This window comes from Heterocephalus glaber, unplaced genomic scaffold (genome assembly GCF_053883595.1).
Source record: "Heterocephalus glaber isolate CG9 unplaced genomic scaffold, H.glaber_assembly_v1.0 deba00001765, whole genome shotgun sequence".
Classification (NCBI taxonomy): Eukaryota; Metazoa; Chordata; class Mammalia; order Rodentia; family Bathyergidae; genus Heterocephalus; species Heterocephalus glaber.
In genome coordinates this window covers 36,382-48,435 of record NW_028258462.1, presented here as the reverse complement: position 1 = coordinate 48,435, position 12,054 = coordinate 36,382, and the positions used below count along the sequence as shown (strand labels likewise).

The 12,054-nt window shown below is 42.0% G+C and overlaps 1 protein-coding gene and 1 pseudogene across 1 annotated transcript in view; one reads left to right on the top strand and one right to left on the bottom strand.

Annotated features, from left to right (window-relative positions):
- LOC101704253 (zinc finger protein 449-like) overlaps positions 1 to 12,054 on the bottom strand; it is a 207,276-nt gene that overhangs the window by 169,997 nt on the left and 25,225 nt on the right. The window contains exon 2 of the mRNA XM_087202156.1: positions 2,392 to 2,502. The gene's annotated coding sequence lies outside the window, so the exon portion shown is untranslated. The remainder of the gene's footprint in view (positions 1 to 2,391; positions 2,503 to 12,054) is intronic.
- Positions 5,823 to 6,656, top strand: LOC147821080 (hypoxanthine-guanine phosphoribosyltransferase pseudogene; annotated as a pseudogene).

Genomic DNA, 12,054 nt, shown 5'->3' with positions numbered 1-12,054 from the left:
TCAACTACAAAATTTAGGGGACTGAAAGAAAGAGATTCTGCCTTTGCATGGCTGCATTAGGTCCCTGTTTTTGCTGCACCAGTCAATCAGACATCAGGAATGCATGAGCCTCTGAAGGACAATTGTGTAAATCAGCCCCAAATTCCTTCCACAACAGTGATTTGGGAGGGGGTTTTTTTGAAAGTAGTCCTTTCAATTTTAGTAAGAGATGACAAGTCAGTAAAATCAGCTGGAAATACGTAGTACAAAAATTCAAATGTAGCAACAAAAAACACAGTTTTGGCACTTTTGGAATATTACAATTATTGATGTGAAATTTGCAGAGGAAAGGTGTTCAAATGTAAGCCTAAAAATGCAAGACGTGAACGAATGGATCCATCAGACCTCAAATGGCTTACAAATCTGACATTGGGCGACTGTACTTAACACAAGATCAGATTCCACCCTGCCTGGGTGCTCTTGGCATGGAGAATTTTTCTCATCCTCTTCATTCAGGTCACAGCACACTCGTTCCCTACATTCCAGCCTTCCTGTCCCCTCTCTAGTTTCCCCAGCTGGCTCCTTCTTTCCTTCCGGTCTGGGCTCAAGTGCCAGCTCTTAAGAGGGGCTGCCTCTGACCTGCTGTCCACTGCGAAGACCACACTGCCCCAGTTTTACCATCACAGGACCTGGCTGAATCCTGAAGAGCAAGAAACAACGGGTGACTGGGGAGCAGTGGGAGGGGCAGTTTCACTTCTGATGCTCCACAATCTTCTTCATTCCCATGGAAACCTGATGAAAACCTCTCCTGGGACACAGTGAGCCACTCAAGATCAACACAGTTTTCCTGTCCGTGCTTTTACCGGGCCAGGATTTTGAAAATTGAAATTTATGTTTTGCCATTTTCACTGGGTTTTCGACTCCGATGAATAACAGCTATTCTGCTGATTCTTTTTATGGCTGATTAGGGGTTCAGACTACATTTTCCGCAGCTGGGGACTGGCAGGACCCCTGTTTAAGCCACACTCTGCCTTACCTGGGAGGGGTCTGTCACTCTGCTTGCCTCCATTTATTTTGCAGTTTTCACCCCTCCACCCAAGCCTTGGGGCCCAGGCTCTCTTTATGCCTCAGGGACCTGGTTGCACCTGACCTTCTTGTACTCTTCAGCACTTCCAGTCATACAAACATGTTCAAATCTTTCTCACCTTGAGAAGAATTCTAGCAGACTACCACTAATGAGAACTTCCTGTTGGCATGGTTACGGAGTCCAAGAAATTTGCTTTGGAGCTTAGCAACCGCAGGGGCCCTTCTCCACAAAATCGAGGCTCTCTGACTAAACAGGTCAAGAAATCCAGACAAGCACCATACAAGCATCTTTGGGGATTTGCTGGGCTCACAACCCAGATCAGGCTCTGGCTTTACATCCAACAAAAGTAAACAGATAGCTGCTTGGTGTGGCTGAAACAGAGTCCTCCATTTTACCCAAGCTAAATGGAAGCTGATTAAGCTTAAACAGGTATATATTTTTTTTACTTCTATTCATTTTTCAAAATCCAGCCCCACAGGAAACCACATGGGCATAGAGTTGAAAGTGGACAGCACTCTAGGCAGGCATCCTCTGGGTCTCCGCAGAACAACCACACTCCCTACACTGCAGCTCAGTAAGTGTTCTGGTCACATGGCTGCCATATCCTCCACATGTCCGTCTCTTCCCATTAGACTGTGAGCTTATCACAGCTGGGACCAGAAGACTTTCTTTATCTGGGCCCCTGAATATCTAGAACTCTCTCTTGAACTGAATTAACTTGAAATGGCATCAAAAATAAGACAATTGTTGCTTGAGGTATAAAATAATAACACAACAATATATCCAATAATTATACATAGAATTCAACAGTGGGGAGAGAGAGAGAAAGACAGACACAGAGAGAGACAGAGACAGAGAGAAGTATATAAGGCTACCTCCATAGGTTAAAAGGTTGGAAGTATTAAAAGATAGTATCTCAATATACTTGCAATATTTTTAGTTAGATTAGAATTTCCATACCTACATGAACCAAAAATTTCATCAATATTAGCAAGTGCATCCAAAACATGAAAATGCAACAACTGAGCATAAGTTTTCAGAATATTATGTATCTGTCCCTTACTGTACATCATTTGCCAACGCGGGGATCCACCTCAAACACTGCAGCACCGCTGACAGGAATCATGTGTCCTGGAGAAGTCGTTCTAGTATCAAGGATCCTCACGTCAAGTAAGCATGCTCCATATTTAAACCCGGAAATAATCCTTCTGAACATCTCAAAGCCAATTGGAAAGACTTAAACAACAGGCAACCCCTAATTTTAAATTTAAAAACTGTAAATTGTGCCTTTGCAGATGACATGCAGAGAGAAGGAAATTGTGTACCTAATTAACAAAGTCAGCACTGCCCATTATTGAGGTGACACAGCTACACGTAACTGTCCTGGAGGAGCCTGACAGTCCATCACCATGGCAGTCGTCAGGGAAAAGCTCCACCTGCAGGCAGAGAAACAGTCACTCAAACAGAACAAAGTTTAAAAACCAGGGTAATATATGCTGAAACCTTTGATGTTCAAGAAACAGTTTTTAAAACTATAGTAAACATTAGTGCATATGACCTTGACACACATATCATAGACAGGAGTTGGTAAAGTAATGCCTGAGCTCCGTATCTACTATGATATTTGGAGCAGTTTAGGATAACTGGGCAGAAATAACACTGTTCCTATGTACTCTTCTGCTCTACCTTTACTTTCTTTGATCTTTAGCATCTTGTATTGCTATGCTACATTGATTACAATGAGAAATCAATGTCTTAAAAGCAAGTTTAAAAAGTTGATTTATAAACAATACAGTCCCTAGCTTACATTGGGGTTGCTCCTTGTGTTGAAGAGTCATACATTTTTAAAAATGTGTCTAAAACCTTGTTTGCGCATCCACCAGCTTTAACACACTGATAGGATTAGATTAAAAAAGAAAAGTTGTAATATTTTATCAGGTCAATAACTAACAATAAGAGAGGGGAAACAGCAAAAATGACTAAGTTGAAACAAGTCGAAGCACACAAAAAAGCAAGATCAGAACCACAAACTCGATATTAAGAATTCCTCAGGTGGAAAAGATTTCAAGTGAAGAACACAGAAAGTTTCTTAGAGGCAGTGATTTTGATCTGGGCTGGCAAAGAAGAGAAAGATTTTTACCTGAGAAATGAAGCTGGGGGTGTAGTGGGGAAAAGGCCTAGAGAAAAAGCACGGGCAAAAAGAAAAATCAAGACAATGAACAGCCAGGAAAATCCCAAGACTCTATATAAACTTGACAAAATAACTGGAATGAGGGTCAATTTATTAGACAACTCAAATTAAAACTTTATCAAAACTAAGCAGGTCTCCGAAACTTTATTCATTACAATTGGAATTATTTTATTTTATATTTTGTTTTTTAACTCCACAAATAATACCTGTTCATTATACAAAATGGGAAAAGAATAAAAGAAAGCATACCAAAATTATATGCCATCTGGAAATCCACTAGAACCTACCTAAATATAGCCACTGATTACATTCTGGTTCCAGATGTTTTCACTATGCTTAAATATCTGTGGACCATTTCAAAGGAACTTTCGTATGATATATATTATGAACATATTACCAAATGATCACAAATATGTCAACAGATTGTTAAACCATTCTTTTGAAGGATATATGAACATATTACCAAATGATCACAAATATGTCAACAGATTGTTAAACCATTCTTTTGAAGGATACTATGGTATCCAACTGAACAGATCTGCCATAATTTATTGACTCAATTCCATGTATCTGGCTATTTCCCCTTGTATCCCAACACAATCCCTACTTGTCTGATTTATTTCTGTAGGATAAAGTCCTGGGAGGGGAATTATTTGCTCCAAGGCTTCTCCCATCCGGGTATTGACCAAGCTCCATACTGCTTATCTTCCAAGGTCAACAGAGATTGAGCGGGTCCGGGATGGTACAGTTATGGCCTGCTCAAAGGTGTCTAAGGAAAACGTGACTTGTGGAGGTGTAAGTTCATCTTCGGGTTTCATTCTTGAATACTGTAGTCCATGGCCCGTTCCCACTCCTCCTTCCATGCCTTTCCAGCGCTCAGTACCAGCTCATGGTCCTTTCCCCCAGATTCACTTTCATCGAGGAGGGAAGCCTCAGTCTCCTGGCTGGCTGTACTCCAGCAGGTCTGTCAGGATCCCAGGTGCTGACCCATCACACCCTCTGTCTCTCCACACTCACCCGCACCCATCCCGCATGGGAAACCTGCTTCCAAGTTGCACGGCCAACTCTCCACTCTCCCTCCTCTGACTCTTCACCCTTTTCAACACTATAATTCTTAGACTTCATTCATTTTGTTTTGCTGGGGTGACAAAACCCCCACCCAGCCCGGAACGGCCCAGTCATCTAGGAGTTCTCTTCCTTAAATGGACTGCTGTGAAAATAAAAACACCAAATCCAGCTATCTAGACTCACCATCGGGACACCAATCTCACATGGACCCTCAGTGCTACCCAAAAATCTGACTCTAGCCCCTAATAATTATGCATTCGCACAACCCGACACTACCTATCGCTCAAAGCTATAGCATCATTATTTTCTTCTCTAGTTACACAAGTATACTGTGTTCATTGATGAAAAATTAGCAAACACAGAAAAAGAAGGCCTTGCTTCTTATAATTTTGAGAAAATCAAGGCTTTAGGACAGAAGCTCCTGTCCCAACCTCAGAACACCTCAAAACTGGATTTCTCTGCTTTCCTTGCCGTGGCAATACGGGGACATCCAAACATTTAGCAAAGCCCAGCCCTTCTGTGCATGTGTCCCGGTCCCCATCTGCTTCCACAGGAATATCCCTCCTCTCATTATTTCTTCCTCCTATACCTGCAGTTTTCCACTGCTAAGGAATCAACATACCAGCCTACTCCAGACTCTCCCATCTAAAAACCAAGTAAATATTTAACAGCCTCCCTTCATCTCATCGCCCTTTCAGTCTTATGCCTTTCCCTTTCCTCCCAGCAAGAATATATAGGAGTAATGATCTATACAAGAGGGGAAGGCTTGAAACTGAACTGTCACCTTCTCCCAAAAGCACTTTCTGCATCCTGGTATCGGGTTCTTGGTGAGAAGCTGAATGAGCAAGTGTGACTGAGGTAGTATGACACGTGAGGGAAAGAGAAGGGAAAGGAGCTGGAAAACTCTGCCTACAAAGAGAAAGGGGAAGCTAGAAGGAAAAGTACTCTTGAAGGATGGAAATTGTGACCTAAAATACGAACATGTACTGAAGGAGACCAGCCCTTAATAGCAGGAGAGATTAAGGAGACAGGACAGAAGGAGACACCCCACAGAGTTAGGAAAGGCTTTAAAGAAAGCAGAAGGAACAAAACATCAAATAGGAAGGGAAGGTTGGCCTTGGGAGGAGGGGTATTTCTCCTATTTTACAGAGGGACAGACTAGGTGAAGATGAAGGGCATCTATAGGTATTGTTGCTAAAATCAAAGAGCAAACTTGGGGTGTGTGTGGTAGTAGTAGAGTCTTGTCTATTGTGGGTGTGAGATCCTCTAGCACTACTCCACAAAGGAAAAAAAAACAGAGGGAAAATAAGAAAAAGAAAGTCCTAACAGCGTAGGAGCTTTGGGAGCAAAGTTAGCCCGCCCACCCATTCCCATTCGCCACACAGCACCGATCCTAACCTCCCTTGATAGGTGACTCTTTACAATTTTCATGGAATATATAATTTAGATGTTAAGTTGTGCAGAACTATAAAGAATAAAGGAAAGGGACACGAAGCGCGAGGCGGCGCGAGTGTTAGAGCCTCCATCGGCTCTGGTAGCCTCCGCCGGCTTCCTTCTCCGCAGACGGCCACCAGCCCGCGCGCCAGCCGGCTCCCTTATGGCGGCTCGCAGCCCCAGCGTCGTGATTAGTGATGATGAACCAGGCTATGACCTGGATTCATTTTGTATTCCTAATCATTATGTTGAAGATTTGGAAAAGGTGTTTATCCCTCATGGATTAATTATGGACAGGACTGAAAGGCTTGCTCGAGACGTGATGAAGGAGATGGGAGGCCATCACATTGTAGCTCTCTGTGTTCTCAAGGGAGGCTATAAATTCTTTGCTGACCTGCTGGATTACATTAAAGCACTGAATAGAAATTGTGATAAATCCATTCCTATGACTGTAGATTTTATCAGACTCAAGAGCTACTGTAATGATCGGTCAACAGGGGACATAAAGGTCATTGGAGGAGATGGTCTCTCAACTTTAACTGGAAAGAATGTCTTGATTGTTGAGGATATAATTGACACTGGCAAAACAATGCAAACATTGCTGTCCTTGGTCAAGCAGTATAATCCAAAGACGGTCAAGGTCGCAAGCTTGCTGGTGAAAAGGACCCCTCGAAGTGTTGGATATAGGCCAGATCTTGTTGGGTTTGAAATTCCAGACAAGTTTGTTGTTGGCTATGCCCTTGACTATAATGAACATTTCCGGGATTTGAATCATGTTTGTGTCATTAGTGAAACTGGAAAAGCCAAATACAAAGCCTAAGATGAGAGTTCGAGTTGTCAAGAAACATTGGGAGTCCTATTGCTATCGCCAGCAGAATTATCAGATGTTCTAGTTTTGTGACCATCTGCTTAGAAAAGCTTTTTCCATGAACCTTCTAAGAATTTTTATCTATTTTGTATTTTAGAAATGTCAGTTGCTGCCTTCCTGAACTTTTTATTTGCACTGTGAGCCTATAGACTATCAGTTCCCTTTCGGTGGATTGCTTAACTTGTGAATGGAAAAAAGCCTCATAAATTATACCACTATTAAATGAGAATATTGAAATTGTATCTGTAAGAAATGTTTAAAGAGAAAAATATTAGTTTTTAATTGGTATTTTAATTTTTGTATATTCAGGAAAGAACAGAGGTGATGAATATTGCTCATTATATCGCCATGTGCTTAGAAAAGTAAGAAGTCAGTTTTTTCATTGATGTCAGTGACAGCAGCTAAGAGGTTTTCAGTTGAAAAAAATGTGTTTCGGTAGTGTTGACTCTTTTTCCCACTAGTTCAAGATTATTTCCCATTCTTCTTTGTCAACAGTTTCTTTTAAATGCAAATAAACACATTTTAAAAAGTAAAAAAAAAAGTATAAAGGAAAGGTCCAAATTCTTTGTACAAATCCTACATAAAATGACACTAAAAGCTGACAAAAACAACATAAACAGAGACAACTACAGATGAATTTCATTTATGGAACTGCAATAATCAAATAGAAAGTAAGCAAATCCAGGAGGGTATTGCATGAATGATAAGAACTCAGCACCCTCCTAGCATGTGTGAGTTCTTTGGTTTGATATCTGCCACCATGGGGATAAAAAAGAATTATACATGAGAATAAAATGGGGAACATCCCCACAATGTAAGAATGGTCCAATATTAGGAAAATATTTTGTCTTCTTTTTTTTGCACATGAACAACTCCAAAGGAAAAAGTGTAGAAGATCTTGAGAATGATGAAAACTGTTTGGAAAGTTCATCATCCTTAATTTTACAAAAGCCCTAGAAATGTAATAGAGAGAAAACTTCCTTACCAAAGCTAAAAGAATTCAAAGCATTGATCAAGTATCATACAACCCAATAAAATGGAAGCCACATAAGGGCTATAACCAATATTTCCTGTATTTCAAGATGCCCATCTTTTTACATTTTAACTTTCTGAAATCAAGAGGCCAGCCGTGATGGATGCATAATCTACATTTCCATTATTTAGCTACTGACGCCTTCAAAACAGTAGATGTTGTTTAAAAGAGACACCCAACCTTGAGGGGCATAAATAATGCATTTTCTAGATGTTAAGGTGCCCATGGACCATATGAAATCGAGGGCTGGGCTGTAGCTCAGTGGTAGAGCATTTGCTGAGCACGCACAAGGCCTGGGGTTCCATCTCAGCACCACAAAGAAATTCTCAAACCACACTACTTGTTATTCTGTATGTCAGAAATCAACTGCTTGGTTGATTTTAATGTTACAATGATGACCCATAGAAGAAGGAAAAGAATGTGCGCGTGCATGTGTTTGCATGCATTAATGCAATACTGGTAACAGGGAGTGGAGAAGTGCAAACTACAGTTTAGTTGTATTCCACATCTTTCATGATGCAAGGTCAAGAAATTCTGGCTCATATTGCTAAATTAAGAATAACTGTGAGAATATTATCCACATGATCCAGGTATTCAGGAGAAGAAGGCCTGCGTTCTCAAAGTGAGAGATACTTAGGCCATGGCAGCCAGGAACGCTGTGTGCTGTCTTCTGGAGTGAGAATGCCAGGGGGCCAGATCTCAGAAGGAATGTGCAAAATGTGTCACCTTAGGATGTGACTGCTCTGTGGGGTCCCGAGACGTAACAAAGAATGATAAATGCATTCAGGGCAGAAGCCAGCACCCTTTCTTTAATTAACTGGCAAGGCATGCTGTCTTTTGGACTCCTCCACCCGCAGCCCTACCACTTCGTCCCTTGGGCCCTAATGTCTGAGTACCTGCCTAACCATCATTCTTTGTTTTTTCTTTTTTTTTTTTGCATTTTATTAAACTCTTTTATTGGTACATTATAGGTATACAACACAATTACATTTCTCATTGGGAACTTGTACCTTTACATAATGCATCTTGGTTCTTATTTTTTCCTCATTCCTAGCCCTCCCTTCACCCCCTCCACCCTTCCCTATTTACAAAGACTTTATTTCCATTTTTTCCATTTCTCATCATTTTTCCTTTCCCTTCTTTCCTTTCCCCTGCCCCTCCCACTATCCCTACCCCTTTGGACCTTTTCTTCCTAGTTTGCATTATCGATTATTCATTCTAATCATTGGTACATTTTAAGTATACAATATAATGACATTCATCATTGGAAATTTGCACCTTTACATAGTCTCTCTCGGTTCTTATTTTTCACCCTTGCCTAGCCCTCCCTTCAACCCCTCCATTCCTTCCTATTTACAAAGATTTTGTTCCTGTTTTTCCATTTTCTCATATTAATCCCATTCCCTTCTATCCTTTCCCCTAGCCCTCCCACTTCCTTCCCCTTTGCCCCTTTTCTTCCTATTTCACATTACCTATTATATATTTTAGTCCTTATTTACACTTTCAGTTTCTCACACCAGAGAAACTATTTGGTATTTATACATGTGAGTCCTATTTATTTCACTTAAGAGTATGGCCTCAATGTGCATCCACTTAGCTATAAATGTCTCTAATTTCTCATTTTTTATGGCTGAGTAGTACTCCATTTTATAAAAAAAGCCCCACATTTTCTTGATCCAGTCTCCAGTTGATGGGCATTTGGGCTGTTTCCAAGTTTTAGCTATCACAAACTGTGCTTCTATGAACATGGGCGCACATATATCACTGTGGTATGATTCTTTTAATTCTTTGGGGAAGATCCCCAGCAGTGGAATAGCAGGGTCAAATGGGACTTCCAGTCCTAGTTCTTTGAGGTATCTCCATACTGATTTCCACAGTGCTTGCACCAGTCTACACTCTCACCAGCAGTGGAGCAGGGTTCCTCTTTCCCCACAGCCCCACCAGCATTTGTTATTGGTTGATTTCATGACAGCAGCTATTCTTTCTGGAGTGAAGTGGAATCTCAGCATTGTTTTCATTTGCATCTCTCGAATGACCAGTGATGTTGAACATTTTTTCATGTATTCATTTGCTATTTCTACTTCTTTGTCTGAGAAATGTCTGTTCATTTCAGATGCCCATTTTCAGATTGGGTCTTTAAATTTGGGAGGTATGATCTTTTTAAGTTCTTTATAGATTCGAGATAGTCGACCTTTGTCTGAGGAAAAGCAGGTGAAAATTTTTTCCCACATTGTGGGTTGTCTCTTCACACTGCTGGTGGTTTCTCTTGCTGTGCAGAAGCCTTTTAATAAGAAGAGAGTCCACTTGTTAATTGTGCTAGTTCACGGGCAACTGAGGTTTTGTTCATGAAATCTTTTCCTACAACGATGTCTGAAACATATTGACTTGTCCTTGCCCTGATTTTTTCTTTTTGTTGGATTCTTCCCCTTTACATTTAATTTCTTGTCATGCCAGATGGGTTCATTCTGCTTTGCTTCCTGGGGTTGTGATCCTCAATGTCTGTTCCTAGGATATTGTGTAAAATCCTCTGGAGTGCTGGTTTGATATTCACGAAGTTCCTGAGGTGCTCTTTGTCATGAAAGTATCTTATTTCTCCATCCATTTTGAAAGATAGTTTTGCAGGGTACATCAATCTGGGTTGGAGGCTGTTTTCTTTTAGGGCTTGGAATATGTCACTCCAAGCTCTTCTTGCCTTGAGAGTTTGCATTGAGAAGTCTGCTGTGATTCTGATGGGCTTTCCTTAGTATGTGATTTGTTTCTTTTCTCTAACTGCTTGTAGAACTTTGTTCTTCTGTTAAGTTTCTGGAATCTTAACAATTATATGCCTATGTGTAGATCTTTTTGATCAAGGCTATTTGGAGTCCTATATGCCTCACTTATCTGTATGTCAAGCTCTTTTCCCCTGCTTGGGAAGTTTTCTGCCATTATTTCTGTGAAGAGATTTTTTATGTCATCTGCACTCTCTCCTGTTTCTTCATTGACTCCAATCAGTCTTATGTTATTCTTCTTTGCATCATCTAACAGCTGCTGGATTGATTTCTCATGTTCCCTTATAATTTTGAAGCAATTTTTCTTTTCCTGGTCACTAATTGCAATCTTATCTTCTATATCTGAAATTCTGTCCTCACATTGGCTCATTCTGCTGTGTAGACTTTCAGTGGAGTTATTCATGTCCTGGAAATCTATTTGCATCTGTTTTATGGATTCCATTTGTTTGCTATGTTGGGATTTCATCATGTTCCTGAGCTCCTCTCTAGATTTATTAATCATGTCTTGCACTAGGGGCACAATTTCTCCTGTTATCTGAGAAATTATTTGTGATTTCATTTTTTCCAGATCCCCTTTTGTTGCCAGTTCAGTGGGTCCAGGTGGTTGAGTATCAGAGTGTTCCTTCTCATTTCCGTTTGGGGTTGCTGTAGGTGATCTGAAAGTCTGGTTTTGAGATTTATTTACCTGTTTTCTCATTTTGACTGGGGGGGGGCTGTTGGCACCTGCACATATTACCTCCTCTGAGCTGGGAGAGGTGGGCCGGGGGCAGGGAGCAGGAGTATGGATGGTGGCCCCAAAGCCCTTTCCTGTGGGCTGGGAGCAGTGGGAGGAATGGTGGCCAGGAAGCCCCTTCCTCTGGTTCAGGCGTAGTGGGATGGTGGCTCAGAAGCCCCTCCCTCTGGGCCGGGAGTGGTGGGAGGGATGGTGGACCGGAAGCACCTCCCTCTGGGCTGGGAGCAGCGTGAGGAATGGTGGCCAGGAAGCCCACTTCTCTGGACCAGGAGCAGTGGGACGGCAGCACAGAAGCCCCTACCTCTGGGCCGGGAGCAGCGGGACTCAGTACCATGGTGTGGTGATCCGGTGTCCTCTGCGTCTTTGTAGTGTGGAACCAGGTGGCTGTACAGAGGACCGGGGGAGGGGGTCCAGTGGATTGTTGCTGGGATGTGGGCTGATTCAGCGAGTTCCAAGGGACTCAGGACCTCGGGAGGGCGTCAGCAGACCTGCCTGTCTGCAGCGGGCAGGTTCGGTGTGTTCTGAGCGACTTCATCATTCTTTGAATTCTCACAAGCGCGGGCGCTTTGAACTCTGTACGTGGGCAAGACCGATACTTTGTTTTCTAAGGCTATGCCAAGTGTTTTGTTTTCTCTTTCAGGTTTTCCACCATGTCCTCCACAACTCTGGGCAATGAGTTGGCCTTTTCTGTGACACTTGGTGACAGTGCGCTGTGACTGTTCACAGTTGTCTTTGACTGGCATTCCTCTTCACCAGAGGTTTTCTCCCCTCACCTCCTCCTTCCTGGTTTCTTACCCACTTGGGTGGCTAATGTTAGCACTTCCTCAAAAGTTACATCTTCACTCAGGAGTGGTGTTGCGTGCCTGTAATTCCAGCACTCAAGAGACTGAAGC